This window comes from Dendropsophus ebraccatus, chromosome 7, assembly GCF_027789765.1.
Source record: "Dendropsophus ebraccatus isolate aDenEbr1 chromosome 7, aDenEbr1.pat, whole genome shotgun sequence".
Classification (NCBI taxonomy): Eukaryota; Metazoa; Chordata; class Amphibia; order Anura; family Hylidae; genus Dendropsophus; species Dendropsophus ebraccatus.
Genome location: NC_091460.1, coordinates 2,942,294 through 2,957,535, shown reverse-complemented (window position 1 = coordinate 2,957,535; position 15,242 = coordinate 2,942,294). Strand labels below are relative to the sequence as shown.

Here is a 15,242-nt window from a genome sequence, read left to right as displayed (position 1 = left end):
AGGAGACAACTGGAGCACAAGGAGAAGATAGTCCTGCCGGGGCCTTTATGTCATATACAGGGGCCACAGCATATGTAACATCCCTCCTCCTGTAAGCTTACCTTACTGCTGGGGGGGGGGGGGGGGTCACACTGATAGTAACACAATGTAACATCCCTCCTCCTGTAAGCTTACCTTACTGCTGGGGTCACACACTGATAGTAACACAATGTAACATCCCTCCTCCTGTAAGCTTACCTTACTGCTGGGGGGTCACACACTGATAGTAACACAATGTAACATCCCTCCTCCTGTAAGCTTACCTTACTGCTGGGGGGTCACACACTGATAGTAACACAATGTAACATCCCTCCTCCTGTAAGCTTACCTTACTGCTGGGGGGGTCACACTGATAGTAACACAATGTAACATCCCTCCTCCTGTAAGCTTACCTTACTGCTGGGGTCACACAATGATAGTAACACAATGTAACACCCCTCCTCCTGTAAGCTTACCTTACTGCTGGGGGGGTCACACTGATAGTAACACAATGTAACATCCCTCCTCCTGTAAGCTTACCTTACTGCTGGGGTCACACTGATAGTAATACAATGTAACACCCCTCCTCCTGTAAGCTTACCTTACTGCTGGGGTCACACACTGATAGTAACACAATGTAACATCCCTCCTCCTGTAAGCTTACCTTACTGCTGGGGGGGGTCACACACTGATAGTAACACAATGTAACACCCCTCCTCCTGTAAGCTTACCTTACTGCTGGGGTCACACACTGATAGTAATACAATGTAACATCCCTCCTCCTGTAAGCTTACCTTACTGCTGGGGGGGTCACACTGATAGTAACATAATGTAACATCCCTCCTCCTGTAAGCTTACCTTACTGCTGGGGGGGTCACACTGATAGTAACATAATGTAACACCCCTCCTCCTGTAAGCTTACCTTACTGCTGGTGGGTCACACTGATAGTAACACAATGTAACATCCCTCCTCCTGTAAGCTTACCTTACTGCTGGGGTCACACTGATAGTAACACAATGTAACATCCCTCCTCCTGTAAGCTTACCTTACTGCTGGGGACACACAGTGATAGTAACACAATGTAACATCCCTCCTCCTGTAAGCTTACCTTACTGCTGGGGGGGGTCACACTGATAGTAACACAATGTAACACCCCTCCTCCTGTAAGCTTACCTTACTGCTGGGGGGTCACACACTGATAGTAACACAATGTAACATCCCCCCTCCTGTAAGCTTACCTTACTGCTGGGGGGGGTCACACACTGATAGTAACACAATGTAACACCCCCTCCTCCTGTAAGCTTACCTTACTGCTGGGGTCACACTGATAGTAACACAATGTAACACCCCTCCTCCTGTAAGCTTACCTTACTGCTGGGGTCACACTGATAGTAACACAATGTAACATCCCTCCTCCTGTAAGCTTACCTTACTGCTGGGGGGGTCACACACTGATAGTAACACAATGTAACATCCCTCCTCCTGTAAGCTTACCTTACTGCTGGGGTCACACACTGATAGTAACACAATGTAACATCCCTCCTCCTGTAAGCTTACCTTACTGCTGGGGTCACACACTGATAGTAACACAATGTAACACCCCTCCTCCTGTAAGCTTACCTTACTGCTGGGGTCACACACTGATAGTAACACAATGTAACACCCCTCCTCCTGTAAGCTTACCTTACTGCTGGGGTCACACACTGATAGTAACACAATGTAACATCCCTCCTCCTGTAAGCTTACCTTACTGCTGGGGTCACACTGATAGTAACACAATGTAACATCCCTCCTCCTGTAAGCTTACCTTACTGCTGGGGGGGTCACACACTGATAGTAACACAATGTAACATCCCTCCTCCTGTAAGCTTACCTTACTGCTGGGGTCACACACTGATAGTAACACAATGTAACACCCCTCCTCCTGTAAGCTTACCTTACTGCTGGAGGTCACACTGATAGTAACACAATGTAACATCCCTCCTCCTGTAAGCTTACCTTACTGCTGGGGTCACACTGATAGTAACACAATGTAACACCCCTCCTCCTGTAAGCTTACCTTACTGCTGGGGGGGTCACACTGATAGTAACACAATGTAACATCCCTCCTCCTGTAAGCTTACCTTACTGCTGGGGTCACACTGATAGTAACACAATGTAACATCCCTCCTCCTGTAAGCTTACCTTACTGCTGGGGGGGTCACACACTGATAGTAACACAATGTAACATCCCTCCTCCTGTAAGCTTACCTTACTGCTGGGGTCACACTGATAGTAACACAATGTAACACCCCTCCTCCTGTAAGCTTACCTTACTGCTGGGGTCACACTGATAGTAACACAATGTAACACCCCTCCTCCTGTAAGCTTACCTTACTGCTGGGGGGTCACACACTGATAGTAACACAATGTAACACCCCTCCTCCTGTAAGCTTACCTTACTGCTGGGGTCACACTGATAGTAACACAATGTAACACCCCTCCTCCTGTAAGCTTACCTTACTGCTGGGGTCACACTGATAGTAACACAATGTAACACCCCTCCTCCTGTAAGCTTACCTTACTGCTGGGGGGGTCACACACTGATAGTAACACAATGTAACACCCCTCCTCCTGTAAGCTTACCTTACTGCTGGGGTCACACACTGATAGTAACACAATGTAACATCCCTCCTCCTGTAAGCTTACCTTACTGCTGGGGTCACACTGATAGTAACACAATGTAACATCCCTCCTCCTGTAAGCTTACCTTACTGCTGGGGGGGTCACACACTGATAGTAACACAATGTAACATCCCTCCTCCAGTAAGCTTACCTTACTGCTGGGGTCACACTGATAGTAACACAATGTTAACACCCCTCCTCCTGTAAGCTACCTTACTGCTGGGGTCACACACTGATAGTAACACAATGTAACATCCCTCCTCCTGTAAGCTTACCTTACTGCTGGGGGGTCACACTGATAGTAACACAATGTAACATCCCTCCTCCTGTAAGCTTACCTTACTGCTGGGGTCACACTGATAGTAACACAATGTAACACCCCTCCTCCTGTAAGCTTACCTTACTGCTGGGGGGGGGGGTCACACTGATAGTAACACAATGTAACACCCCTCCTCCTGTAAGCTTACCTTACTGCTGGGGTCACACACTGATAGTAACACAATGTAACACTCCTCCTCCTGTAAGCTTACCTTACTGCTGGGGTCACACACTGATAGTAACACAATGTAACATCCCTCCTCCTGTAAGCTTACCTTACTGCTGGGGTCACACACTGATAGTAACACAATGTAACATCCCTCCTCCTGTAAGCTTACCTTACTGCTGGGGTCACACACTGATAGTAACACAATGTAACATCCCTCCTGTAAGCTTACCTTACTGCTGGGGGGGTCACACTGATAGTAACACAATGTAACATCCCTCCTCCTGTAAGCTTACCTTACTGCTGGGGGGGTCACACACTGATAGTAACACAATGTAACATCCCTCCTCCTGTAAGCTTACCTTACTGCTGGGGTCACACACTGATAGTAACACAATGTAACATCCCTCCTCCTGTAAGCTTACCTTACTGCTGGGGGGGTCACACACTGATAGTAACACAATGTAACATCCCTCCTCCTGTAAGCTTACCTTACTGCTGGGGTCACACTGATAGTAACACAATGTTAACACCCCTCCTCCTGTAAGCTTACCTTACTGCTGGGGTCACACACTGATAGTAACACAATGTAACACCCCTCCCCCTGTAAGCTTACCTTACTGCTGGGGGGTCACACTGATAGTAACACAATGTAACATCCCTCCTCCTGTAAGCTTACCTTACTGCTGGGGTCACACTGATAGTAACACAATGTAACACCCCTCCTCCTGTAAGTGGGGCTGGGGGCTGCCTGCCGCAGCAAGCCCATCCCGCCTTGCGGCGGGCTCTGGTGAAAACCAGCGTCCACTTAGACTCCGCTCCCTGGTGAGGTTAGTGCCATCGCTAGTGACGGTTCAGTGGATCTACGACTCCAGGCATTACAGTAGGCTCCAACCATGGATCCCGGCAAGGGGCCTAATATCCGTGACGTAGCCAGAGTGGTCGCCCAACAGGCTCAGCAAATCCAGCAACAGTCGCAGCAGATCTAGCAACTGACAGCTGCCTTACAGCAGCATACTACAGCCCAGCGCTCATCACCTCCTGCAGCCTCTTCGAGAATTCGACTGACTCTCCTGAGTAAATACGGAGGCGATCCCAAGTTGTGCAGAGAATTCCTGACTCAATGCACCATGCATATTGAACTCTTAAGTAGTCAGTTTCCCACTGAGCGCTCTAAAGTGGCTTTCATCATCAGCCTATTGGAGGGTAGAGCTCCGGCTTGGGCCACGCCGCTGTAAGACCAAGATGACCCTGTTGCTGCCAATCTCAGAACCTTCCTGGCCGAGTTTCGCTCCGTCTTTGAGGAACCTGCCCGTGCATCTTTGGCTGAGACTGCTCTCCTCAATCTCTCTCAAGGGAGTTCCTCTGTTGGCGACTACGCCATCCAGTTCTGCACCCTGGCAGCAGAATTAGAATGGAATGAGGCCGCTCTAATAGCCACTTTCAAGAAGGGCCTGTCCAGTCGGGTGAAAGACGTACTCTCTGCCCGAGACCTTCCTACCTCCTTGAACGATCTCTTTCTACTGGCTACCAGAGTCGACAACCGGTTTTCCGAAAGAGAGGAGGAGGTTCGGCATGAACTAAGTTTGCCCCGTCGCAATCACCGGCTGGCACCGGTTTTCCAGAATCCAGTCACGCCAATACCCCAGTCAACTCCTGAAGTTCCCATGCAGGTAGAATGAGCTCGCCTGACCTCTGATGAGAGAGCTCGCCGACTGGAGCTGAATCTCTGCCTCTATTGCGGTGGCTCTGATCACTTCCGGCAGAGATGTCCCCAATGTCCTCAGCGTCCGGGAAACGCTCGCACCTAGGTCCGGTGGGAGAGGCCTCCCTAGGTGTGAATGCCACCTCTCCAAGGTTGTCTATGCCAGTCTCCATCCAGACACCCTCTGGACACACTCACCAAACTACTGCCTTCATCGACTCTGGTTCTGCAGGCAGTTTCATTGCAGCTACATTGGTCCAAAGATGGCTACCCGTGACCCAGCTAGACCGATCACTTTCTATCTCCTCGGTCATGGGCAAGACTCTTTCCGAAGCTGTGCACTACCAGACTGCACCCCTAGTCCTTCAGGTGGGCGCTTTACATCAGGAGAAGATCTCCTTCTACGTCTTGCGCCATTCCTCTTCCGACATCCTGGTAGGTCTCCCCTGGCTGCAGTTACATACCCCTAAGCTAGACTGGAGAACCGGGGAGATTCTCAGTTGGGGCCTGGACTGCCCAAACCGGTGTCTGAAGTCTCCTCAGCCCAAGTGCTCTATGACGTCACCTGACTCCGTCAAGCCTCTACCCAGCCTACCGGCAGAATACCAAGCCTTGGCTGACATCTTTTCTGCCAAAGAGGCGGACTCTCTACCCCCTCACTGGACGTACAATTGTCCCATAGACCTCCTTCCTGGAACTTCTCCACGAGGTCGGGTGTACCCTCTCTCCGTACCCGAGACTGAGGCCATGTCCTCCTACATCCGGGAGAACTTACAGAAGGGTTTCATCAGCAAATCCACGTCCCCTGCTGGCGCAGGATTCTTCTTTGTGCAGAAGAAGGACGGTTCTCTCCGCCTATGCATAGACTACCGGGGCCTAAATAAGGTGACCATCAAGAACAGATATCCTCTTCTGCTTATCCCCGAGCTATTTGACCATCTCAGTGGAGCCAGGATCTTCTCCAAGCTGGATCTCAGGAGAGCGTACAATTTAGTCCGTATTCGTGAAGGAGACGAACGGAAGACCGCTTTTAACACCAGAGATGGGCACTACGAATACCTGGTCATGCCATTCGGCCTATGCAATGCCCCAGCGGTCTTCCAGGAATTCGTGAACGACATATTCCGTGACCTCCTCTATGTCTGCGTCATTGTATATCTTGACGACATTCTAGTCTTCTCCCCTGACCCCGGCAGACTCACGTAACACAAGTACGTCAGGTCCTACGAAGACTACGGGCCAATCATTTGGTACGCCCGTAGTCTTTTTTGGCATACCTTCAGTGTTAAAAATGTAATGTCCACTAAAGACCGGTTCAAAGGGAGGTTTGCACAGGTAGCCTAGGACCAGGTTCAAGTCCCACATAAGAACCGGGTCTGAGACTTTTAAGAACCTCTGTTTCAGGGTAATATGGGATAGCCTAGAACCCGACAGAGCCAACACATGAATTCTCAGGGTACCAGGTTTAATGCTTTGTCCAAACCCTCCTGTAGAAATTCCAGAATAGTTGCGATGGAGGGCAATGAAGTGGCTTTTCCTTTCTTCGCAGACCACCTGTGAAAGGCTCTTGTAACTCTCAGATACAGTATGTCGTGTTGGTAGATGCCTATCTGGATTGCAGAAGGGAATTAATCACCGCCTCCGACAGGCCTGAGCCCATTAGTAGGGGTGGTCAATTTCCAGGCCATCAGCTGAAGGCTCGCTAGGTCCTGGCACCATTTGATGTTCTGGGACAGCAAGTGGGGAATACGAGGAAGCTTCCAGTATTCCCCCTTGGCCAAGATCATCAGTAAGGAAAACCAAGTTCTCCTTGGCCAAAATGGGCCTATGAATATGACTGATACCTGGTCCAGTCTCACCTTCTGTAAGACTTTTGGTATCATCAGGATGGGTGTAAATATGCACCCCAGCTCAAACCCCCATCAGAAATGGGTCACTGGTGCTGGCTAAGCAGCCAGTGACTGTGACTGACGGGGACAGGGGCGTAGCAAGCACCTAGAAGGCGGTCCATGTTGGGGGCGGTCTGGGGGGCGGCGAAATAGGCTAACAAAAGTAACTGGCAGGAAGTGGCAGAACACCACACCAGCGTGACAGGCAGAGGTAAAACAGCTTTCCCACCCACCCTCCCTAATGTTTTTCTGTGGAAGAAGTTTCTTTGTTTGTAAGTGTTTATTTACTGTTAATACTGTTGTCACAGCTTGGCGCTGGGGGGGACCTTGCAGAGGAGGAAGGAGAAGCATCGGCGAGGCACCCGGCAGAACAACTAAGACATGCCCACCGCCGGAGCGGTGGCCTGGCATTCCGGTGTCCTCGCCAGGAAGGCGACAGCGCAAGGTCCTATCCTCACATTACACAAATATATGTTTTAAGTTTAAAATAGTTTTAAGAAAATTTAAAAAAAGCTGTGGCCTTCCCCCACGCATTTAAAAGAACAAACAGTTGTCAGTGAGTAATTAAGTAGCATAAGTTGGGATTACTCCATTTCAGGGGGCAAGATAGCCAAGGTGCAATGGGATGCCGGCAGTCGATAGAGCATCCAACATCCACGGTCTGACTGCCCTGAACAGGGAGCAAAACTGGCCCATCTTGTCATTCTCCCTGGTGGTCCACATATAAGAGTCCCCATCTCTGGGTAATTTGGAGAAAAATCTCATTGTCTGGAGACTACGCTCGTGCAATCGGCATATCTCAGCCTGTCTTCCAATGTGTTGTGGCATCCTCGGAGGTGGGCTGCTGATACCTGGTACAAATTTTTCTGCCCATTGGAAGATCCTGCTTCTAAGAGAAGAGGTATGGATCATGTGCCCCCTGACGATTGGTGTATGAGAAAGTGGTCATGTTGTCTGACATGTTCTTGACAGACATTCCCTGAACCTGCGGACTGAAGAGGCGGAGGGCATTCCGAACTGCTTTCAGTTCTCTCAGGTTGGAGGATAGGACTCTCTCCATAGGAGACCAAGTCCCCTTCTCCCATAATCCTCTCATGTGAGCCCCATCCTGTGCTTGAGGCATCGGTAGCTATTATCACCCAGTCTGGGGAGTTGAACGATCTTCCCTTGTTCAGGGAAAGCCCAGTGGCTCATGGAGGACTTCGTCTCTTTGGAGACAATGACCTGCTGGTCCAGGCTGTCTGGGTCTGTGGTCCATTTGAACAGTATTTCCTGGTGAAGTGGTCTCCTATGCCATTTCGCCCATTGTATGGCATCGCTGGCAGAGGTCATTAGATGCAAGACCCTCATCAACTGACGCAATGATACCAAGCGGGTTATCTGATTTTTGATACAGCCTGTTTCAGCTCGAGAAGTCTTTCATGGTCTCATCATGGTCATCATGGTCTCATCATGGTCTCATCATGGTCTGGGTTTCCAGGATGTAACCCAAAAAAACAGCTTCATCAGGTGTGAATGAGATTTTTCCTGGGTGATCACCTAACCCAGCGACAGAATAAAGTCTAGGCTGGTAGTTGTGTGTTCTGATAGGACTTACAGTATGCAGAGTTGGCGATTTAATAGCCATTCCTCCCCATATGGCACCACGATAATGCCTGACTCCCTTAGCTTGGCTTTGATGATAGAAACAATCTTGGTGAAGAAGAATGGAGCAGACGTAATCCCGAACAAAAGGGCCGCAAACTGATGATGTCCCCATCTGTCTTGAATAAAGACCCTTATTCTTAGGAACTTGTGGCAATCTTCATGGACAGGTAGGTGTTCTTTAACCCCTTAGCGACCCATGACGTATCTGATACGTCATGGTGCCGCGGGGGGTGTTCAGAGCGGGGTCCCGCCGGGACCCCGCTCTGAATGGCGCTGATCCCGGCTGACACGTGCAGCCGGGCAGTGCCTCTGTTAGCCGGCGCGGGTCCCGTTGCCGCGCCGGCTAATTAAGCACTTCAATGCAGCTGTCAAACCTGACAGCTGCATTGAAGTGCTTTATGCACACTATCCCTGGTGTCTAGTGGGACGGATCTCCCGCCCGCGATGCGATCGCGGGGGGGGAGATCCGTTCTTCTGCCCGTGCCGGGCCTCAGCGTCGGAATGACGCTGATCCCGGCTCGGCAATAGATTGCTATGGCCTGCAGCAGGCCATAGTAATCTATGACCGATCTAATCGATCTTTGCTGTGTATATACATAGCATTGATCTCTATGAGAGATCAGTGCTGTCTATATACAAGTCCCCCAGGGGGGCTTCTAGTCCATGTAAAAAAAAAAGTAAAAAAGTGTTTTTATTAATAAAAAATCCCCTCCCCTAATAAAAATCCAAATCACCCCCCTTTTCCCGTTTTATAAATATAAATTAATAAATAAATAAATAAACATATTTAGTATCGCCGCACACGTAATCGCCCGAACTATTAATTAATCACATTCCTGATCTCGCACGGTAAACGGCGTCAGCGCAAAAAAATTCCAAAGTGCAAAATTGCGCATTTTTGGTCGCATCAAATCCAGAAAAAATGTAATAAAAAGTGATCAAAAAGTCGTATATGCGCAATCAAGGTACCGATAGAAAGAACACATCATGGCGCAAAAAATGACACCTCGCACAGCCCCATAGACCAAAGGATAAAAGCGCTATAAGCCGGGGAAATGGAGCGATTTTAAGGAACGTATATTTGTTAACAATGGTTTGAATTTTTTACAGGCCATCCGATACAATATAAGTTATACATGTTATATATCATAGTAATCGTAACGACTCGAGGAACATGCATAACAAGTCAGTTTTACCATGGGACGAACGGCGTAAATGCAAAACTCCCCGAAATCAAAACAAATTAGTTTTTTTTTAAATTTGACAGCGCAAATGATTTTTTTCCGGTTTCGCAGCATATGTTATGGAAAAATAATGCCGGTCATTGCAAAGTACAATTGGTTTAGCAAAAAATAAGCGCTCATATACGTCTCTAGGTGAAAAAATGCAAGCGCTATGGACTTTTAAACTTAAAATGGAATAAGCAAAAGCGCAAAAACGAAAATTGGCTTTGACCTTAAGGGGTTGTCCAGCAAAAATCTTTTGCTTTCAAATCAAATCAACTGGTGTCAGAAAGTGATATAGATTTAAAATGTACTTCTATTTAAATATTTAAAGTCTTCCAGTACTTATAAGCTGCTGTATGTCCTGCAGAAAGTGTTGTTTTATTTTCAGTCTGACACAGTGCTCTCTGTTGCCCTCTCTGGCTGAGACAGTAACTGCCCAGAGCAGGAGAGGTTTTCTATGGGGATTCCCATAGAAAACCTCTATTACTTTGGAGAGTAGGCTTCTACTTTCATCAGTAGATGAAACAGATGAAAATCAATGCCGAAAAAAAAAGGACATGTCCTAGTGCGGACCCAGATTTTTTTAAGGATCCTCTCATTGAATTCAATTGTTTATGGATTGCAACATGTTTGGCATCCGTATTTCCGTAAAAAAATACGGATGACTCATAGGTCACAAGTTTCTGTTTCTAAGCAACCACAGGCTGACAAGCGATCATGTGACTTATTTTAGGGGTTGGGCAAACTGGTGCTATTTTTTTTTAACCTACTCAACTTTATTAACTTGTACAAAGCAGTCAACAGTACAATGGGATTTAAGGAAATACGGATGCACAATCCGTAATTTTTAGCGGGTTGTTTCAGGACTAGAAAATATTACTGAACGTGTGAATTAGGCCTAATTTCTCTTGTTTTTGTAGGACAAACCCTTCACGATGGTGTCCAGTTCTGAGCCAAACATTCTATCTGGACGAAACGCTGTAACACAAAAGGAATTCTCTTATTGCACGTCTGCCTCCCCCTATGGCTTCAACCATAGTGACCTTCTAGCGGCCGCAGAGAGAGCCATGGACTTTGCCCCAAAACGCCAACTTGCTTGAAAGATTTAAGGATGTCATCTCTATGGACAACATGGTTGATATCCCCCTTCAGGGACCATAGTTTTTTTTAAATAGGGATTGCCCCGTTCCTGGTCTTGTTCCGGGTTGACCACAAACAGTTTTGAATTCTCAGTCCCCCAAGGCCTTGAATGGCTTATTCATTCTGTCAGTAGAAAAAGGTTTATGTCCTGTTCTTCATCATGAATAAACTTCATCAATAATTTCAAACTCATCTAAGTTCACACACTCCAGAGGAGAAGGACATAGAGCAGATCCAGCATGGACCCTGAATAGGCTCTTTCCTCTGCTCCATACTGCCGAGATGAAGTTTCACCTACACAATCTTTTACCGCCGCCATCATCTGCTGAGTAGACCTCTGTGGGTTTTGCCCAGATTCCTCTTGTCTTCTGGATTTTTCACAACATGTGTGCTCATGGCCATCAGGCAGTAGTGTATAGCAATGACTGCGGACTAAATGCCTGCGCTTCCCGTGGATTTCCTACCCAGCAAAGATCTATTTTCAAAGCCTTGAGACATCTGAGAAAGATACAAGAAAAAAACTCATGGTCATAGCAACAGGGACATAATTAAGAATTCATAGGGGGTTATACACACAGGTAAACAATGCCATCTACTGGCCAAACCAGGTAAAGAGCAGACATAGACGCCGCTTGCCCATAAAAAAAAAAAAACACACAGGTAGATAAACCCATGAAGCCACTTGTCTAATTTACTAGACATTGTATAAATCGTAGAGCACTGCCTGCTGCGCCGGCTGTCCAAGCGATAGGCTACAGGATTTGAGAAAAATAGAGAGATCAGCTTCTCCATACCCCTAGCAGTAGTATAGTTAATATCAGGACTGAAACAATAACGTTGTATCCGACTGCTGCTATATGTCACTAAATATACTTTACTTTGGTCACAACCAGCGCACTCTTTTGGAGAATACACCCTGTGGGTATAAAGTGTCTCCTGTGAGGTGATGTGGTAAGACCAAAGTGCTGTGCTAGTGTGCGCTGTGCAATCGTAACACACTTCGCTTTGGCTTATCTCAAAATTCTAGTGCTGTCGGCTGCTCTCACATAAAGATCAACATGGTTACGGTCTATTCAACCCTCGACTCCCGCCCACTCCATGTTTACCATATAACACGGCTTTTCCAAGAGGAATGGCTTGGCTGGAAGTTCTATGTTCCCAGAGCCTCTTCATATCTGTAATTCGGTGTGTGTGTGTCTTGGTGGATTTCCCACCTTTAATTTAAAACCATCCAATGCCTTGCCGCTAAATTACAATGTTCTTCTAAACCTGCCGTTCCTAATGCCTCATTGGTCAGTTTGAAAATTACTATTGATTAGAGACGCTATCACGCAGGCTGATGAAGCTGAAAGATGCCGCCAGAAGACGCCAGCACAGAGTAATTCTCGCCTGGAGGATGGGTAAAATGTATACTTACAGTAACAGGTCCTCTCATTCCCACCATACAGAACAGCAGACTTAGGGTTCTATTCCACCAGCCGATTATCGTTCACATAATCGTTAACGATCTCAAACGACCGCTATTGCGAAAGACCTGAAAACGTTCACTCATTTCCATGGAACGATAATCGTTACTTATGATCATATTTGCAAACGACCGAACGACGTCTTATTCAATGCGAACGATTTGCGAACGAGCAACGATAAAAATAGGTTCAGGTCTTATACAACGATCAACGATTTCTCGTTCGGTCGTTAATTATTAACTGCATTTCAACCAAACGATTATCGTTTAGATTCAAACAATTTAACGATAATCTGAATGATAATCGTCCGGTGGAATAGGGCCCTTACTCTCCACAGCCCGCAGCAGCTATGAGTAGGACTGGGAATAACCTAAAAGCCTCGGAATGGGAAAAAAGAGAGAAACAAAAAAAGGGGGGGGGGGACAAGGGGAGAGCAATTGACAAACCCAAAACTGCTCTCTCGATACCACCTGTCCTCTGCAAGAGGATAGAAAAAAACACAATGGAGAGGAGTCCGTGTGGGGACTATATAGACTGTGCTATTAAGCCTTTAACGTATCATCTGTCCTGTAATTGCAGGGAGGGAAAGTGGGATAATAAGGTTCTTTTTCAGGAAAAACAACAGCTTTTTTTTGTTACTGTCATTTAAATTAAAGCGACTCTGTACCCACAATCTAACCCCACAAACCACTTGTACCTTCGGATAGCTGCTTTTAATCCAAGATCTGTCCTGGGGTCCGTTCAGCAGGTGATGCAGTTATTGTCCTAAAAGACAACTTTTAAACTTGCAGCCCTGTGCCAAATGGCCAAGGCTTAGATTGTGTATGCATTAGGCTGGCACACCCTCTCTGTCCCTCCTCCCCGCCCTCCTCATTATTAGGAATGCCACTGGAACATTTTCTCCTGTCTGAACATTGTACAGGTGCCTTAACGATCCAGCCCATGTGCCGTGCTGATACAGGTGAGGAATAGCAGGCAATCTGCTTACACTTTATGAGGAGGAGGAGGAGACGACACAAGAGGAGTGAGGACCCTGCTCACAGGAGCTTACACTCTATAGGGAGGAGGAGAAGGAGACACAGGAGGAGTGAGGACCCTGCTCACAGGAGCTTACACTCTATGGGGAGGAGGAGGAGGAGGAGTGAGGACCCTGCTCACAGAAGCTTACACTCTATAGGGAGGAGGAGAAGGAGACACAGGAGGAGTGAGGACCCTGCTCACAGGAGCTTACACTCTATGGGGAGGAGGAGGAGGAGACACAGGAGGAGTGAGGACCCTGCTCACAGGACCTTACACTCTATGGGGAGGAGGAGGAGACACAGGAGGAGTGAGGACCCTGCTCACAGGAGCTTACACTCTATGGGGAGGAGGAGGAGGAGACACAGGAGGAGTGAGGACCCTGCTCACAGGAGCTTACACTCTATGGGGAGGAGGAGGAGGAGACACAGGAGGAGTGAGGACCCTGCTCACAGGAGCTTACACTCTATGGGGAGGAGGAGGAGACACAGGAGGAGTGAGGACCCTGCTCACAGGAGCTTACACTCTATGGGGAGGAGGAGGAGGAGACACAGGAGGAGTGAGGACCCTGCTCACAGGAGCTTACACTCTATGGGGAGGAGGAGACACAGGAGGAGTGAGGACCCTGCTCACAGGAGCTTACACTCTATGGGGAGGAGGAGGAGGAGGAGACACAGGAGGAGTGAGGACCCTGCTCACAGGAGCTTACACTCTATGGGGAGGAGGAGGAGACACAGGAGGAGTGAGGACCCTGCTCACAGGAGCTTACACTCTATGGGGAGGAGGAGGAGACACAGGAGGAGTGAGGACCCTGCTCACAGGAGCTTACACTCTATGGGGAGGAGGAGGAGGAGGAGGAGACACAGGAGGAGTGAGGACCCTGCTCACAGGAGCTTACACTCTATGAGGAGGAGGAGGAGACACAGGAGGAGTGAGGACCCTGCTCACAGGAGCTTACACTCTATGAGGAGGAGGAGGAGACACAGGAGGAGTGAGGACCCTGCTCACAGGAGCTTACACTCTATGAGGAGGAGGAGGAGGAGGAGACACAGGAGGAGTGAGGACCCTGCTCACAGGAGCTTACACTCTATGGGGAGGAGGAGGAGACACAGGAGGAGTGAGGACCCTGCTCACAGGAGCTTACACTCTATGGGGAGGAGGAGGAGGAGACACAGGAGGAGTGAGGACCCTGCTCACAGGAGCTTACACTCTATGGGGAGGAGGAGGAGGAGACACAGGAGGAGTGAGGACCCTGCTCACAGGAGCTTACACTCTATGGGGAGGAGGAGGAGGAGACACAGGAGGAGTGAGGACCCTGCTCACAGGAGCTTACACTCTATGGGGAGGAGGAGGAGGAGACACAGGAGGAGTGAGGACCCTGCTCACAGGAGCTTACACTCTATGGGGAGGAGGAGGAGACACAGGAGGAGTGAGGACCCTGCTCACAGGAGCTTACACTCTATGGGGAGGAGGAGGAGACACAGGAGGAGTGAGGACCCTGCTCACAGGAGCTTACACTCTATGGGGAGGAGGAGGAGACACAGGAGGATTGAGGACCCTGCTCACAGGAGCTTACACTCTATGGGGAGGAGGAGGAGACACAGGAGGAGTGAGGACCCTGCTCACAGGAGCTTACACTCTATGGGGAGGAGGAGGAGACACAGGAGGAGTGGGGACCCTGCTCACAGGAGCTTACACTCTATAGGGAGGAGGAGGAGACACAGGAGGAGTGAGGACCCTGCTCACAGGAGCTTACACTCTATGGGGAGGAGGAGACACAGGAGGAGTGAGGACCCTGCTCACAGGAGCTTACACTCTATGGGGAGGAGGAGGAGGAGGAGACGCAGGAGGAGTGAGGACCCTGCTCACAGGAGCTTACACTCTATGGGGAGGAGGAGGAGGAGGAGACGCAGGAGGAGTGAGGACCCTGCTCACAGGAGCTTACACTCTATGGGGAGGAGGAGGAGACACAGGAGGAGTGAGGA

The 15,242-nt window shown here is 48.8% G+C and overlaps 1 protein-coding gene and 1 pseudogene across 1 annotated transcript in view; one reads left to right on the top strand and one right to left on the bottom strand.

Moving 5' to 3' along the window:
* LOC138797152 (zinc finger protein 84-like) overlaps nt 1–15,242 on the top strand; it is an 863,099-nt gene that overhangs the window by 63,372 nt on the left and 784,485 nt on the right. The window lies entirely within an intron of this gene.
* Nucleotides 1–15,242, bottom strand: part of LOC138797148 (zinc finger protein 665-like) — a 128,557-nt pseudogene that overhangs the window by 8,204 nt on the left and 105,111 nt on the right.